Raw genomic sequence first — 18,914 nt, 5'->3', positions numbered from 1 at the left:
AATCACAGAGTGTCCGTGCTGCAATTTTTTCCGCAAAGTTGGCATGGGATTCATATGAATCCCATCCACTTTGCAAGTACTATAAAACGCCATGATTTTTACCGCCAGTGGGGCCCCGGCCTAAAGAGTTCTGTCACCAGAATCCAGCCCTGCAGATAGATAGGTTAGGGGTCACCTGTGAATCGCTGCTTCTGCAGCGGATATATAGTCTTTTTTATTGTCAATATGCAAATAGTCTCTTTGGAGCAATGGGGGTGTCGTCATTGCTCCAAAGAGTTACGAGCTCATTTACATATTGAAATAAAAAAAATCAACTTTCTCAGGAAAGTTAACAGTGATTCACAAGGCAGCCTCACATGGCTTGGTAACCTATCTATCTGCGGGGGCTGGGTTCCGGTGACAGACTCCCTTTTACTGAGAGCTTCATTTATTTTAGGAATATGGAGTAGGCTTATGGCACTTCCCTTCCACGTCCTGTCTGTTGTAAAGATGACCGGGTCCTGGATAACATCTCCCTGTAATAAAATTAACCATAGAAACGTGGTTTTCACATTTATTATTAAACTTTATTAAAAATGAATGCAAATTAAAGACTTTGCTGAGCAAACGAAGTAAAAGTGACTGTTTTCAGGTCCGGTGCTGATTTATAGGCCTGATCACATCCAGGACTGCAGATATACAGCACCGGATCTGTTCTCCATCTAATCATCACGTAATTGTCAGCGCAGCTGCCAGCTGTCCCGGATTAACACCCACAGGCGTAGGGTTGGAAGATAAGCCCCTTCTGAAGATATGCCCCTGGCACTCCAAAGACCTGAATACTCATATGCTCTGTGGATACATGCCATACGGTTGGGAAGAGACACATGGTCAGAGATGGAGGTAGCCAATAACATGGCGAGAAACAGCGAGGGCTGAAAAAAACTAGCATTAGAAAACTATCAGAACCCCGGAACGTTTCCTAGAGATAAAGACTATATCACCACCATTGGATTTATAGATTTTATTAATATATTTCAATTCAATATATTTATACAACTTAAAAAAAACCTGAATCTCCAACTAACTAGAAAGTTCATCACAGATCACACAACCATCTTCTTATGGTTCATGGCTGAGGATAGAAGATAGTCTGCTGTATGTCTAAGTCTAGAAGAGTCTTCCATGGTACATAGCCCTAGAACCTTAGTTCCTTCTGGACAGTCGTCTCCACCTTATCCATGTTGAATAAAAACATCCGTTTCTTCAAGAAGAAGCCCTGTCTTGGGGCTCGTGTGTCCAGCCATGTCTGGAGCAAATGTCCTAACTACTAACTACTTAGTCACCATGAGATTGTTCAACTAACTTCATTCATTATAATCCTCCTACTGTTCTATGTATACGGCTCCTATGCACACTTATGGATTTCCATAGTTACAGACAAGAAAGAAACCCTATGCAGACAACGTCCAGTGGTGAATCAGATCCCCTTTAGTTGATCACTGTTATTGTCTTTGACATTACCATTGCAGTCATCTGATGACAGGCATCAGCTCTTACGTCTACAGAAAACAACAGGTTACTGATCCTGGATATGGCCGAATAACAGTGTCTACCCGGAGATTCATTGGTATTATGGCTGTCTCAGCCTTGTCCTTTACATTTCTTGAAGATAACACTGATGATCATCATCTATGGTCAATATAAAGAGGTTACCAACAGATTCAGGCATGGTGGGGGTTGTAATATCAAATAAGATGATGAGTCACAAGTTGGAAGAAATTAATTTTAGTTTTTGTTTCTCCGTATTTTAATCCCATAATGAGGCTATAAAAGAAGACCTGAAATTTTACCTTTCTATTACATCAGCGTCTCCTGGAATGTTAAGTAATGTCTCCTATGTACAAGAATATAACTACTATAATACTGCTCCTATGTACAAGAATATAACTACTATAATACTGTCCTATGTACAAGAATATAACTACTATAATACTGCTCCTATGTACAAGAATATAACTACTATAATACTACTCCTATGTACAAGAATATAACTACTATAATACTACTCCTATGTACAAGAATATAACTACTATAATACTGCTCCTATGTACAAGAATATAACTACTATAATACTACTCCTATGTACAAGAATATAACTACTATAATACTACTCCTATGTACAAGAATATAACTACTATAATACTGTCCTATGTACAAGAATATAACTACTATAATACTGCCCTCTATATACAGGAATATAACTACTATAATACTACTCCTATGTACAAGAATATAACTACTATAATACTGCTCCTATGTACAAGAATATAACTACTATAATACTGCCTCCTATGTACAAGAATATAACTACTATAATACTACCTCCTATGTACAAGAATATAACTACTATAATACTACTCCTATGTACAAGAATATAACTACTATAATACTGTCCTATGTACAAGAATATAGCTACTATAATACTGCTCCTATGTACAAGAATATAACTACTATAATACTGCTCCTATGTACAAGAATATAACTACTATAATACTACTCCTATGTACAAGAATATAACTACTATAATACTACTCCTATGTACAAGAATATAACTACTATAATACTGCTCCTATGCACAAGAATATAACTACTATAATACTGCCTTCTATGTACAAGAATATAGCTACTATAGTACTACTCCTATGTACAAGAATATAACTACTATAATACTGCTCCTATGCACAAGAATATAACTACTATAATACTGCCTTCTATGTACAAGAATATAGCTACTATAGTACTACTCCTATGTACAAGAATATAACTACTATAATACTGCTCCTATGTACAAGAATATAGCTACTATAATACTGCTCCTATGTACAAGAATATAACTACTATAATACTGCTCCTATGTACAAGAATATAACTACTATAATACTACTCCTATGTACAAGAATATAACTACTATAATACTACTCCTATGTACAAGAATATAACTACTATAATACTGCCTTCTATGTACAAGAATATAGCTACTATAGTACTACTCCTATGTACAAGAATATAACTACTATAATACTGCTCCTATGCACAAGAATATAACTACTATAATACTGCCTTCTATGTACAAGAATATAGCTACTATAGTACTACTCCTATGTACAAGAATATAACTACTATAATACTGCTCCTATGTACAAGAATATAACTACTATAATACTGCTCCTATATACAAGAATATAACTACTATAATACTGCCTCCTATATACAAGAATATAACTACTATAATACTACCTCCTATGTACAAGAATATAACTACTATAATACTACTCCTATGTACAAGAATATGACCACTATAATACTGCTCCTATATACAAGAATATAACTACTATAATACTACTCCTATGTACAAGAATATAACTACTATAATACTACTCCTATGTACAAGAATATAACTACTATAATACTACTCCTATGTACAAGAATATAACTACTATAATACTGCCCTCTATATACAGGAATATAACTACTATAATACTACTCCTATGTACAAGAATATAACTACTATAATACTGCTCCTATGTACAAGAATATAACTACTATAATACTGCCCCCTATGTACAAGAATATAACTACTATAATACTACCTCCTATGTACAAGAATATAACTACTATAATACTGTCCTATGTACAAGAATATAACTACTATAATACTGCTCCTATGTACAAGAATATAACTACTATAATACTGCTCCTATGTACAAGAATATAACTACTATAATACTGCTCCTATGTACAAGAATATAACTACTATAATACTGCTCCTATGTACAAGAATATAACTACTATAATACTGCTTCTATGTACAAGAATATAATTACTGTAATACTACTCCTATGTACAAGAATATAACTACTATAATACTGCCTTCTATGTACAAGAATATAGCTACTATAGTACTACTCCTATGTACAAGAATATAACTACTATAATACTGCTCCTATGTACAAGAATATAACTACTATAATACTGCCCCCTATGTACAAGAATATAACTACTATAATACTACTCCTATGTACAAGAATATAACTACTATAATACTGCTCCTATGTACAAGAATATAACTACTATAATACTACCTCCTATGTACAAGAATATAGCTACTATAGTACTACTCCTATGTACAAGAATATAACTACTATAATACTGCTCCTATGTACAAGAATATAACTACTATAATACTACTATGTACAGGAATATAACTACTATAATAGTGCTCCTATGTACAAGAGTATAACTACTATAATACTACTCCTATGTACAAGAATATAACTACTATAATACTGCCCCCTATGTACAAGAATATAACTACTATAATACTACCTCCTATGTACAAGAATATAACTACTATAATACTGCTGCTATGTACAAGAATATAACTACTATAATACTGCTCCTATGTACAAGAATATAACTACTATAATACTGCTCCTATGTACAAGAATATAACTACTATAATACTACCTCCTATGTACAAGAATATAACTACTATAATACTGCCTCCTATATACAAGAATATAACTACTATAATACTACCTCCTATGTACAAGAATATAACTACTATAATACTACTCCTATGTACAAGAATATAACCAAGCATATAGAAAAGGATAGTAGGATCCGCTCGACCAGGTAAGTTAAAAAATAACTTTTAATCCGACATGGTTAAAAAACACACAAAAGAAAATAGATGTGAAATGACAAAAAAGAAGAAAAATGGTGATTAAAACCACATTCTGATAGCTCTAGCTGACGCGTTTCAAGACACAAGGTCTCTTACTCATAGCTTTGCTTCTAGATACTGAGGTTGACACTTCCGTTTAAATGCTGAATAACTGGTATACCACACCTATTAACCACATGTTCTTAATTATATCTGTCAACAAAGGGAAAAACAGCACATTTCTATAATATGTAACAATTCACACTCCTATGATTACATTACAATGACGATAACAATCACAAACCCATTAGACTTAGGATACAAAAAGCTATCTTGCTTATAATCAAAAAACAACAAATAGTTGTGACTTTGCATCCCCACAACTGGTCAGTATGGTGTTTATTTAGTCGGCTGAACCAGCCTAATTGCGTCTGTGGGTATTAGCATAACAGTGTATGTCTCAAGGGTTAATGTATTTATGTGTCCTGTAAAGCTATTCATACATATGATCTAGTCTGCAAATACATGATAAAGGGAATTGTATTCACTCCTTTAGAACACACTCGATTTGCCTGCTATTAACCCTAGGTGTCACTTTATGCAAGATAAAACAAAGCACCGCAAACAACCCTCAGGCTCAATTCACAAGGTGGGTGTAACTGAGAACCGGATTAAAAATACCATCTTAATCTTAGGATACTGATGTTGGTTGGTTTGACCTACATAGTATGCAGTTTAATTGTTAAATGTAGGTATGGTCAAATCGCTAATCTGTGTACAAAAAGACATTGTATGTATAGGTTTTACAAATAATTTTTTTTTTTTTTTTTTTTTTTTTTTTTCTTTCTTCTCCTATAACTACAAGTTGTCAATAGAAGTTAAATTATGAGAGTTAATGTCAATTCATACAATGTCTATGTAGTATATATAATAGACTTTTTTAATATTGACCATATTAATAAATTAGTGCTAGATCCGACTTTGAGTTCATCCCTGCCGGATACCTACTACCAAAACGGAGGATCCAAAGGGCTTCTTTCTTATGTAAGATCTTCTTAAAGTCCCCTCCTCTATGGTTTAATTCTACTTTCTCAATGCCCCAGAATCGCAGTGTGTCCACCTGACCAGTGTGAAAACTGGCAAAGTGCCTAGAGGCACCTGAGATGTTGTCAGTGACTGCTTTGGAGCTGTCTCTAATGTGCTCCTGAACTCTTGTTTTCAGTAGGCGAGTTGTGCTTCCAACATAGTCAATGTTGCACGATAAACATCTGATGCAATATACAACATAGGATGTATTACAATCCATCCTTGAGTTGCAGGTATGTTTATAATTGGTTGCACAGCTAGTTAATTCTTTTAAGTCATAGGTATATTTGCAGGTTTTACACTTAGGTTTCATACACTTATAAAAACCTTTATTAAGGGGATTGGTGGAATTAGTGATTTGTAAAAAGCTTGGTGCCAGTTGATTCCCTAGCGTCGCACCCCTTCTCGCTACGTACTGAACTCCGGATTGCAGTATGTTACTTGTGGTGTTATCTATCTCTAATATTGGGAGATGCCTTTGTATAATATTACGGATTTCTGTGTATTCCAAACTATATGGAGTTGAAAAAACTATCGGAGAAACCATTTCTCCGGTTCTCTCCGCTGTTTTGTCTAATAGCAAAGTTTTCCTTTCTTTTTTATTAACTTTTTTCAAAGCTCTTGCGGTCATCCAATTTGGGTAGCCTCTCTGTTTAAGGCGATTGATTACAATATTGCTCTCTCTATCAAAGTCACTTGTATTACTGCAAGCCCGTTTGACTCGCACCAGTTCCCCCACGGGGATACCCCTGATGGTACTTTTTGGGTGGCTACTGGACGCCCTGAGGATACCATTTCCTGCAGTGGGCTTTCTGTAAAGTGTTGTGGTAACATATCCTGTTTGTAAAGAACCCCTTAAAGTTATGTCCAAAAAATCAATACTATGCAAATTATGTTGAAAAGTAAAGGTTAAACCTAGTTGATTGGAATTCAAAAATAAAATAAATTCTGGTATGGGCGCCACATCTCCACACCATACGATGAGTATATCATCGATGTAGCGCCCATACCAGAAAATAAAACTTCGAAAAGGGTTGATGGGTGACAAGATGAAATCTTCTTCCCATTTGGACAAAAACAGATTTGCTAAGGATGGGGAAAAGGGGGCACCCATAGGGGCCCCCCGAATCTGTAAATAAAAAGTGTTTAGAAACAAGAAAAAATTATGTTTTAACAAAAAACCGGCAACTGTCAAAATATATTCGTTGGTAGCAGCTGTGTACAGACTATATTTATATAAATGGTATCCCAGGGCGTCCAGAGCTTCCCCGTGGGGGATACTGGGGTACAGAGAGCAGATGTCGCAAGTAAGCCATGATTTGTCACTGCTCCACTCAAATTTTTCAAAAGCTTTAAGTAACTCCTTACTATCCCTGACATACCCCATGGTCCGAAAAACCAGGGGTTGTAGAATGTAATCTAGCCATGCACCCATGCGTTCCAATAAGGAGTTACAACCTGAGATGATCGGACGGAAAGTTAAGGGTTTAGTCGATTTATGGATTTTGGGTAATCCGTATAATATTGGAACTGTTGGAGTGGTATTTAAAAGAAATTCTCCTTCTAACTGACTAAAAACCCCTAGAGCTATTCCCTCATCTATTAGTTCTTTTAGCTCTATGGTATATTTATCCATAGGATTATGGGTTAATGGTAAGTATGTATCCCTATCTTGTAGGATGTTCAAACAACCTTGTACATAATCATCCTGGTTCATAACGACTGTCTTTCCCCCTTTGTCAGCTTTTTTTATTATCAAATTTTTGGATTGTTTTAATTCTGTCAAAGCTTTTTTCTCTTTTATAGTTAAATTATGCTTATTATGTCTGGTTTTCTTTACTCTGGTTTCCAACTTCACAAGTTCTTCCTCAACTTTCTGTTGGAACAAATTATAACTCCCTGCTCTGGTGTTCACTGGATAATAATCAGCATTAACCCTTTTGACCGGTATAGTGTCAATTGTTTTGATGGAATCAGAGCTTTCATAATTCAAATCAATAAGACACTGTGTCGTTATGTGCTCTTTGAAATTGGAATCTAATGGAAGGGCTTTCCTTTCTGTGATGACACTAGTTTCATTACCATTATTTAGTGTTTTATCTTTTTGCATATTGCTGTCAAAAAAATGTTTCTTTATGGTCAAAAGCCTGATGAATTTATTTGTATCTAATATCGTCTGAAAGATATCAAAATGTCTGTCCGGTACATAATTGAGTCCTTTATCCAAAAGTTTTAGTTGTTCTGGAGAAAGTTCCACTGATGATAAATTAAGGACACTGTTATTGGCTCCTTCTATTATTCCCTCCCTCTCCTCGCCCTGGTGGTATAGCGTGGTCTTTTTATTGTTGTTCTTGCCTCCTCTTCTTCTTCTTCTACCTCTCCAAAGTCCTCCCCGTTTTTTGAGGAGGACATTTTCGGTTTGAAGTATCTCTTCTTATTTTTGAGGGACTCCAAGCTGACATCTGTTGAATCTGAAGTGAGGTTACGTTGTCTTCCTATGGAGAACATTGTAGAGTCTGATTCTCCTACTGAACTAAAAGACACGCTTCTCTTAGTGGATGATCGTGCACCTTTTTTGGAATTATGTTTTAAAATTGATTTTGGAAAGGTGGTGGTGTTGTTTTCGACTCTTTTATAGACATAGCCTGTTGTATAGTCCTGCATATCTCGAGAAAACTTTTTCTTTTTTAGATTCATGATTTTGTCTTCAATGTTCTCCAATCTTTTATTAATATTAGATTCCCATTCTTTGAGATTGTTTACATGTTCAAGCTTGTCAATTTTATCCTGTACTTTGGATATGTCCTCTCTTAGCACCGTCAGTTTTTTATTCTCATATTCAACAATTAATTCCATAAGTTTAATTGAGCAACTGCTCAATATACTGTTCCATTTGTCCAAAAAATTTTCATCATACAAAAAAGTTGGTAACTTGTGCAGGCGTAAGCCCCTAGGAATCATATTTTTTTCTATATATTGCATAAGTGTGGTTGAGTCCCAGAACAGCTTTAATTCTTGCAATAATAATTTTTCTTTAAGTTTAAATAATTCCTTATTAGAAGTTATGTCAACCTTTTCACCTGCATTAGCAGAGCTGCCAAACACTGCAGCAATTTTCTCTCGTCTGTTGTGCATTAACCCTTCCATACTCTCTCGGGTTAGTATAGCATTAAATAACAATAAATATCAAGAATATAACTACTATAATACTGCTCCTATGTACAAGAATATAACTACTACTAGCTGGTACCCGCGACTTCGTCTGCGGTGATTGTAGAAGTGGGTATATACAGGCGCGGGTAAGGTTTTCGTAGTGTGTATAAGGTATGGGATATGAAATGTAACTTTGTGTCTTGTTTTTGCTGTAATTCAGAGAATACGTGAGACTTTTGTGTTGCAGTCACTTTGTATTAGAGCTGCTATATATACGGTGTTGTGAGAAACTTTACATAGTGACTTTGGGACAGAGGTATTTGAAGTTAACCCTTTCCCGCCGATGGCATTTTTTGATTTTCGTTTTTGACTCCCCTCCTTCTAAACCCCATAACTTTTTTATTTCTCCGCTCCCAGAGTCATATGAGGTCTTAATTTTTTTTGAAAAGTTGCCATATTCCGACAGCCGTAACTTTTTTATACGTGCATGTACGGGGATGTATATGGCGTCTTTTTTTGCGGGACTGGGTGTACTTTGTAGTTCTACCATCTTCAGGAAATGTTTGATCACTTTTTATTCAAATTTTTATCAGAATCAAAACAGTGAAAAAACGGCGGTTTGGCACTTTTGACCATTTTTCCCGCTACGGCGTTTACCGAACAGGAAAAATATTTGTATAGCTTTGTAGAGCGGGCGATTTCGGACGCGGGGATACCTAACATGTATGTGTTTCACAGTTTTTAACTACTTTTATATGTGTTCTAGGGAAAGGGGGGTGATTTGAATTTTTAATCCTTTTTTTTTTTGTTTTTAATATTTTTTTTACTTTTTTTAAACTTTTTTTTTGCATTTTTTAGACCGCCTAGGGGTATTGACATGGGTGGGCGGTGTCGCGGATTGTCAGAGTGGTGGGGGTTGACAAACATGGCTGCTCCGGAGCGTTAAAGAGCGCCTCCTGGAGTATCTTTAAGGGGAGGGGCAAAGTGGTAAAGTATATGTATATGTGATTGTGTGGGGTTAGGGGCGAGGCTGCAGAGGACAATATGAATTTTGTGGCTTGCTATGGTCCAAAGTGTGTGAGATTGCAGAGATGGTGATGTGAGTTTGGGGTTTGTGGGGGTCCTGGGAAAAACGTATGTGCGCTATTGTGACGAAAAGTAGCCTATTGCGCAATGGGGTGTATTAACTATGTTTGTGGAAAATTTCAGCCAAATCGGTCGAGCGGGTTTTGCGTGATTGACTAACAAACATCCGAACACACAAACCCACAAACATCCAAACTCACAAACTTTCACATTTATAATATTAATAGGATAATACTGCTCCTATGTACAATATACACACGTGGACAAAATTGTTGGTCGCCTTCGTTTAATGAAAGAAAAACCCCACAATGGTCACAGAAATAACTGGAATCTGACAAAAGTAATAATAACCAAACTACATGCTGACAAGCCACAAAGCTTCTGGGAGAATGTCCTATGGACAGATGAGACAAGAATCAAACTTTTTTGACAAGACACATCAGCTCTATGTTTACATGGAAAAATGAATCCTATCTTGAAATGAACCCTGTCCCTACTGTGACACATGGAGGAGGCTCTGTTATGTTCTGGGGCTGCTTTGCTGCGTCTGGCACAGGGTGTCTTGTATCTGTGCAGGGTACAATGAAATCTCAAGACTATGAAGGGAGTCTAGAGATTTATGTGCTGCCCAGTGTCAGAAAGTTTGGTCTCAGTCGCAGGTCATGGGTCTTGCAACAGGTTAATGACCCAAAACACACTGCTAAGAACACCCAAGAATGACTGAGAGGAGAACATTGGACTATTGTGAAGTGGCTTCTATGAGCCCGGACCTGAATCCTACTGAGCATCTTTGGAAGGAGCTGAAACATGGCATCTGGAAAAGGTCCCTTCACCCTGAGACAACTGCAGCAGTTTGCTCATGAGGAGGCCAAAATCCCTGCTGAGAGGGGCAGAAGTCTCATCGTCAGTTACAGGAATCGTCTGATCGCAGCGATCGCCTCAAAAGGTTGTGCAGCAAAATATTAAGAAATATTCCAAATTTTCAAAATGGTAATTGGATATCAGATTATTCACCAATAATTTAGAAATCCAAATAAGAATAATCAATAAAACATAACGTTTAATGCACGCCTGTAAAACCACATGACCCAATAAATGTATCAATTAATTATAATGGCTTCATCAGGTAAACAACCAAATCCATTGATCCAAACGACTTGAGACACGGCGGTCTCCAGAAAACATAACCATGTGACTCGCCAAATTGTTGATATAGGGTGCGCAAGATCCAACGTTGTATGGTTCAGGGTTCAACGAAATATTAAGTTATGGGAACCGTCATTTCTGTCCAGGCCGTGTCAGGAGGTTTTTATTTATTTTTTTTTCATGTATTCTGTTGAAGCAAAAAGCAAAGTCTGACCTTCATTTGTTCATTTTCATAGAATTTCTATTTCTTCTTACTTTTGTCAGATTCCAGTTATTTCTGTGACCATTGTGGGGGTTTCATTCATTAAACGAGGGGGGACCAACAATTTTCTCCACGTGTGTACAATACTGTTCCTTAGATACAGTAACATCAGATAGACAGACTGATGAGACAGACAGATCTTCTCCTTTGCACACTACACACTGCTGAATCCGCACTATGGCACCTCTATTCAGGCTATCGCAGCTGATGGACTTGGGGTTCCAGCCATGTCATGACCTCAGGTCATATGATCTGAGGCGGCCTTCAGTCTCCTGGGCAGATCCACCAATCTCACAGGTAATTATTAGAGATGAGCGAACACTAAAATGTTCGAGGTTCGAAATTCGATTCGAACAGCCGCTCAATGTTCGTGTGTTCGAACGGGTTTCGAACCCCATTATAGTCTATGGGGAACATATACTCGTTAAGGGGGAAACCCAAATCCGTGTCTGGAGGGTCACCAAGTCCACTATGACACCACAGGAAATGATGCCAACACCTCTGGAATGACACTGGGACAGCAGGGGAAGCATGTCTGGGGGCATCTAACACACCAAAGACCCTCTATTACCCCAACATCACAGCCTAACAACTACACACTTTACACACTCAATACCACCTCTCTGACAGTAGGAAAACACCTTGAAACATGTGTATTTGGCACTTGCAGTGAGGAGAGCTTGTCACCAGCAGTGAATTTGGCCCTTGTAGTAAGTTGAGGTTGGCACCAACATTTGTTTTGAAAATCAGGGTGGATTGAGCCTCTAACCAGCAGAGTTTGGGCAAATTCATGGTGGAGGGAGCCTCTAAAAACCCCAGTTTGGACCAATTCATGGTGGAGGGAGCCTCTAAAAACCCCAGTTTGGACCAATTCATGGTGGAGGGAGCCTCTAAAAACCCCAGTTTGGACCAATTCATGGTGGAGGGAGCCTCTAAACAGCCCAGTTTGGGCAAATTCATGGTGGAGGGAGCCTCTAAAAACCCCAGTTTGGACCAATTCATGGTGAAGGGAGCCTCTAAAAACCCCAGTTTGGACCAATTCATGGTGGAGGGAGCCTCTAAACAGCCCAGTTTGGACCAATTCATGGTGGAGGGAGCCTCTAAAAACCCCAGTTTGGACCAATTCATGGTGGAGGGAGCCTCTAAACAGCCCAGTTTGGGCAAATTCATGGTGGAGGGAGCCTCTAAAAACCCCAGTTTGGACCAATTCATGGTGAAGGGAGCCTCTAAAAACCCCAGTTTGGACCAATTCATGGTGGAGGGAGCCTCTAAACAGCCCAGTTTGGGCAAATTCATGGTGGAGGGAGCCTCTAAAAACCCCAGTTTGGACCAATTCATGGTGGAGGGAGCCTCTAAAAACCCCAGTTTGGACCAATTCATGGTGGAGGGAGCCTCTAAACAGCCCAGTTTGGGCAAATTCATGGTGGAGGGAGCCTCTAAACAGCCCAGTTTGGACCAATTCATGGTGGAGGGAGCCTCTAAAAACCCCAGTTTGGACCAATTCATGGTGGAGGGAGCCTCTAAAAACCCCAGTTAGGCCAAATTCATGGTGGAGGGAGCCTCTAAACAGCCCAGTTTGGACCAATTCATGGTGGAGGGAGCCTCTAAAAACCCCAGTTTGGACCAATTCATGGTGGAGGGAGCCTCTAAAAACCCCAGTGTGGACCAATTCATGGTGGAGGGAGCCTCTAAAAACCCCAGTTTGGGCAAATTCATGCTGGAGGGAGCCTCTAAACAGCCCAGTTTGGGCAAATTCATGGTGGAGGGAGCCTCTAAAAACCCCAGTTTGGACCAATTCATGGTGGAGGGAGCCTCTAAAAACCCCAGTTTGGACGAATTCATGGTGGAGGGAGCCTCTAAAAACCCCAGTTTGGACCAATTCATGGTGGAGGGAGCCTCTAAACAGCCCAGTTTGGGCAAATTCATGGTGGAGGAAGCCTCTAAAAACCCCAGTTTGGACCAATTCATGGTGGAGGGAGCCTCTAAAAACCCCAGTTTGGACCAATTCATGGTGGAGGGAGCCTCTAAAAACCCCAGTTAGGCCAAATTCATGGTGGAGGGAGCCTCTAAACAGCCCAGTTTGGACCAATTCATGGTGGAGGGAGCCTCTAAAAACCCCAGTTTGGACCAATTCATGGTGGAGGGAGCCTCTAAAAACCCCAGTGTGGACCAATTCATGGTGGAGGGAGCCTCTAAAAACCCCAGTTTGGACCAATTCATGGTGGAGGGAGCCTCTAAACAGCCCAGTTTGGGCAAATTCATGGTGGAGGGAGCCTCTAAAAACCCCAGTGTGGACCAATTCATGGTGGAGGGAGCCTCTAAAAACCCCAGTTTGGACCAATTCATGGTGGAGGGAGCCTCTAAACAGCCCAGTTTGGGCAAATTCATGGTGGAGGGAGCCTCTAAAAACCCCAGTTTGGACCAATTCATGGTGGAGGGAGCCTCTAAAAACCCCAGTTTGGACGAATTCATGGTGGAGGGAGCCTCTAAAAACCCCAGTTTGGACCAATTCATGGTGGAGGGAGCCTCTAAACAGCCCAGTTTGGGCAAATTCATGGTGGAGGAAGCCTCTAAAAACCCCAGTTTGGACCAATTCATGGTGGAGGGAGCCTCTAAAAACCCCAGTTTGGACCAATTCATGGTGGAGGGAGCCTCTAAAAACCCCAGTTTGGGCCAAATTCATGGTGGAGGGAGCCTCTAAACAGCCCAGTTTGGACCAATTCATGGTGGAGGGAGCCTCTAAAAACCCCAGTTTGGACCAATTCATGGTGGAGGGAGCCTCTAAAAACCCCAGTTTGGACCAATTCATGGTGGAGGGAGCCTCTAAACAGCCCAGTTTGGGCAAATTCATGGTGGAGGGAGCCTCTAAAAACCCCAGTTTGGACCAATTCATGGTGGAGGGAGCCTCTAAAAACCCCAGTTTGGACCAATTCATGGTGGAGGGAGCCTCTAAAAACCCCAGTTAGGCCACATTCATGGTTTAGGGAGCCTCTAAACAGCCCAGTTTGGACCAATTCATGGTGGAGGGAGCCTCTAAAAACCCCAGTTTGGACCAATTCATGGTGGAGGGAGCCTCTAAAAACCCCAGTGTGGACCAATTCATGGTGGAGGGAGCCTCTAAAAACCCCAGTTTGGACCAATTCATGGTGGAGGGAGCCTCTAAACAGCCCAGTTTGGGCAAATTCATGGTGGAGGGAGCCTCTAAAAACCCCAGTTTGGACCAATTCATGGTGGAGGGAGCCTCTAAAAACCCCAGTTTGGACCAATTCATGGTGGAGGGAGCCTCTAAAAACCCCAGTTTGGACCAATTCATGGTGGAGTGAGCCTCTAAACAGCCCAGTTTGGGCAAATTCATGGTGGAGGGAGCCTCTAAAAACCCCAGTTTGGACCAATTCATGGTGGAGGGAGCCTCTAAAAACCCCAGTTTGGACCAATTCATGGTGGAGGGAGACTCTAAAAACCCCAGTTAGGCCAAATTCATGGTGGAGGGAGCCTCTAAACAGCCCAGTTTGGACCAATTCATGGTGGAGGGAGCCTCTAAAAACCCCAGTTTGGGCAAATTCATGCTGGAGGGAGCCTCTAAACAGCCCAGTTTGGGCAAATTCATGGTGGAGGGAGCCTCTAAAAACCCCAGTTTGGACCAATTCATGGTGGAGGGAGCCTCTAAAAACCCCAGTTTGGACGAATTCATGGTGGAGGGAGCCTCTAAAAACCCCAGTTTGGACCAATTCATGGTGGAGGGAGCCTCTAAACAGCCCAGTTTGGGCAAATTCATGGTGGAGGAAGCCTCTAAAAACCCCAGTTTGGACCAATTCATGGTGGAGGGAGCCTCTAAAAACCCCAGTTTGGACCAATTCATGGTGGAGGGAGCCTCTAAAAACCCCAGTTAGGCCAAATTCATGGTGGAGGGAGCCTCTAAACAGCCCAGTTTGGACCAATTCATGGTGGAGGGAGCCTCTAAAAACCCCAGTTTGGACCAATTCATGGTGGAGGGAGCCTCTAAAAACCCCAGTGTGGACCAATTCATGGTGGAGGGAGCCTCTAAAAACCCCAGTTTGGACCAATTCATGGTGGAGGGAGCCTCTAAACAGCCCAGTTTGGGCAAATTCATGGTGGAGGGAGCCTCTAAAAACCCCAGTGTGGACCAATTCATGGTGGAGGGAGCCTCTAAAAACCCCAGTTTGGACCAATTCATGGTGGAGGGAGCCTCTAAACAGCCCAGTTTGGGCAAATTCATGGTGGAGGGAGCCTCTAAAAACCCCAGTTTGGACCAATTCATGGTGGAGGGAGCCTCTAAAAACCCCAGTTTGGACGAATTCATGGTGGAGGGAGCCTCTAAAAACCCCAGTTTGGACCAATTCATGGTGGAGGGAGCCTCTAAACAGCCCAGTTTGGGCAAATTCATGGTGGAGGAAGCCTCTAAAAACCCCAGTTTTGACCAATTCATGGTGGAGGGAGCCTCTAAAAACCCCAGTTTGGACCAATTCATGGTGGAGGGAGCCTCTAAAAACCCCAGTTTGGGCCAAATTCATGGTGGAGGGAGCCTCTAAACAGCCCAGTTTGGACCAATTCATGGTGGAGGGAGCCTCTAAAAACCCCAGTGTGGACCAATTCATGGTGGAGGGAGCCTCTAAAAACCCCAGTTTGGACCAATTCATGGTGGAGGGAGCCTCTAAACAGCCCAGTTTGGGCAAATTCATGGTGGAGGGAGCCTCTAAAAACCCCAGTGTGGACCAATTCATGGTGGAGGGAGCCTCTAAAAACCCCAGTTTGGACCAATTCATGGTGGAGGGAGCCTCTAAACAGCCCAGTTTGGGCAAATTCATGGTGGAGGGAGCCTCTAAAAACCCCAGTTTGGACCAATTCATGGTGGAGGGAGCCTCTAAAAACCCCAGTTTGGACCAATTCATGGTGGAGGGAGCCTCTAAAAACCCCAGTTTGGACAAATTCATGGTGGAGGGAGCCTCTAAACAGCCCAGTTTGGGCAAATTCATGGTGGAGGGAGCCTCTAAAAACCCCAGTTTGGACCAATTCATGGTGGAGGGAGCCTCTAAAAACCCCAGTTTGGACCAATTCATGGTGGAGGGAGCCTCTAAAAACCCCAGTTTGGACCAATTCATGGTGGAGTGAGCCTCTAAACAGCCCAGTTTGGGCAAATTCATGGTGGAGGGAGCCTCTAAAAACCCCAGTTTGGACCAATTCATGGTGGAGGGAGCCTCTAAAAACCCCAGTTTGGACCAATTCATGGTGGAGGGAGACTCTAAAAACCCCAGTTAGGCCAAATTCATGGTGGAGGGAGCCTCTAAACAGCCCAGTTTGGACCAATTCATGGTGGAGGGAGCCTCTAAAAACCCCAGTTTGGGCAAATTCATGCTGGAGGGAGCCTCTAACCAGCCCAGTTTGGGCAAATTCATGGTGGAGGGAGCCTCTAAAAACCCCAGTTTGGACCAATTCATGGTGGAGGGAGCCTCTAAAAACCCCAGTTTGGACGAATTCATGGTGGAGGGAGCCTCTAAAAACCCCAGTTTGGACCAATTCATGGTGGAGGGAGCCTCTAAGCAGCCCAGTTTGGGCAAATTCATGGTGGAGGAAGCCTCTAAAAACCCCAGTTTGGACCAATTCATGGTGGAGGGAGCCTCTAAAAACCCCAGTCTGGACCAATTCATGGTGGAGGGAGCCTCTAAAAACCCCAGTTAGGCCAAATTCATGGTGAAGGGAGCCTCTAAACAGCCCAGTTTGGACCAATTCATGGTGGAGGGAGCCTCTAAAAACCCCAGTTTGGACCAATTCATGGTGGAGGGAGCCTCTAAAAACCCCAGTGTGGACCAATTCATGGTGGAGGGAGCCTCTAAAAACCCCAGTTTGGACCAATTCATGGTGGAGGGAGCCTCTAAACAGCCCAGTTTGGGCAAATTCATGGTGGAGGGAGCCTCTAAAAACCCCAGTGTGGACCAATTCATGGTGGAGGGAGCCTCTAAAAACCCCAGTTTGGACCAATTCATGGTGGAGGGAGCCTCTAAACAGCCCAGTTTGGGCAAATTCATGGTGGAGGGAGCCTCTAAAAACCCCAGTTTGGACCAATTCATGGTGGAGGGAGCCTCTAAAAACCCCAGTTTGGACGAATTCATGGTGGAGGGAGCCTCTAAAAACCCCAGTTTGGACCAATTCATGGTGGAGGGAGCCTCTAAACAGCCCAGTTTGGGCAAATTCATGGTGGAGGAAGCCTCTAAAAACCCCAGTTTGGACCAATTCATGGTGGAGGGAGCCTCTAAAAACCCCAGTTTGGACCAATTCATGGTGGAGGGAGCCTCTAAAAACCCCAGTTTGGGCCAAATTCATGGTGGAGGGAGCCTCTAAACAGCCCAGTTTCGACCAATTCATGGTGGAGGGAGCCTCTAAAAACCCCAGTTTGGACCAATTCATGGTGGAGGGAGCCTCTAAAAACCCCAGTGTGGACCAATTCATGGTGGAGGGAGCCTCTAAAAACCCCAGTTTGGACCAATTCATGGTGGAGGGAGCCTCTAAACAGCCCAGTTTGGGCAAATTCATGGTGGAGGAAGCCTCTAAAAACCCCAGTGTGGACCAATTCATGGTGGAGGGAGCCTCTAAAAACCCCAGTTTGGACCAATTCATGGTGGAGGGAGCCTCTAAACAGCCCAGTTTGGGCAAATTCATGGTGGAGGGAGCCTCTAAAAACCCCAGTTTGGACCAATTCATGGTGGAGGGAGCCTCTAAAAACCCCAGTTTGGACCAATTCATGGTGGAGGGAGCCTCTAAAAACCCCAGTTAGGCCAAATTCATGGTTTAGGGAGCCTCTAAACAGCCCAGTTTGGACCAATTCATGGTGGAGGGAGCCTCTAAAAACCCCAGTTTGGACCAATTCATGGTGGAGGGAGCCTCTAAAAACCCCAGTGTGGACCAATTCATGGTGGAGGGAGCCTCTAAAAACCCCAGTTTGGACCAATTCATGGTGGAGGGAGCCTCTAAACAGCCCAGTTTGGGCAAATTCATGGTGGAGGGAGCCTCTAAAAACCCCAGTTTGGACCAATTCATGGTGGAGGGAGCCTCTAAAAACCCCAGTTTGGACCAATTCATGGTGGAGTGAGCCTCTAAACAGCCCAGTTTGGGCAAATTCATGGTGGAGGGAGCCTCTAAAAACCCCAGTTTGGACCAATTCATGGTGGAGGGAGCCTCTAAAAACCCCAGTTTGGACCAATTCATGGTGGAGGGAGCCTCTAAAAACCCCAGTTAGGCCAAATTCATGGTGGAGGGAGCCTCTAAACAGCCCAGTTTGGACCAATTCATGGTGGAGGGAGCCTCTAAAAACCCCAGTTTGGACCAATTCATGGTGGAGGGAGCCTCTAAAAACCCCAGTGTGGACCAATTCATGGTGGAGGGAGCCTCTAAAAACCCCAGTTTGGACCAATTCATGGTGGAGTGAGCCTCTAAACAGCCCAGTTTGGGCAAATTCAT

The sequence above is a fragment of the Leptodactylus fuscus genome, chromosome 5 (assembly GCF_031893055.1).
Source record: "Leptodactylus fuscus isolate aLepFus1 chromosome 5, aLepFus1.hap2, whole genome shotgun sequence".
Lineage (NCBI taxonomy): Eukaryota > Metazoa > Chordata > Amphibia > Anura > Leptodactylidae > Leptodactylus > Leptodactylus fuscus.
Note: the sequence above shows the minus strand (reverse complement) of the source record.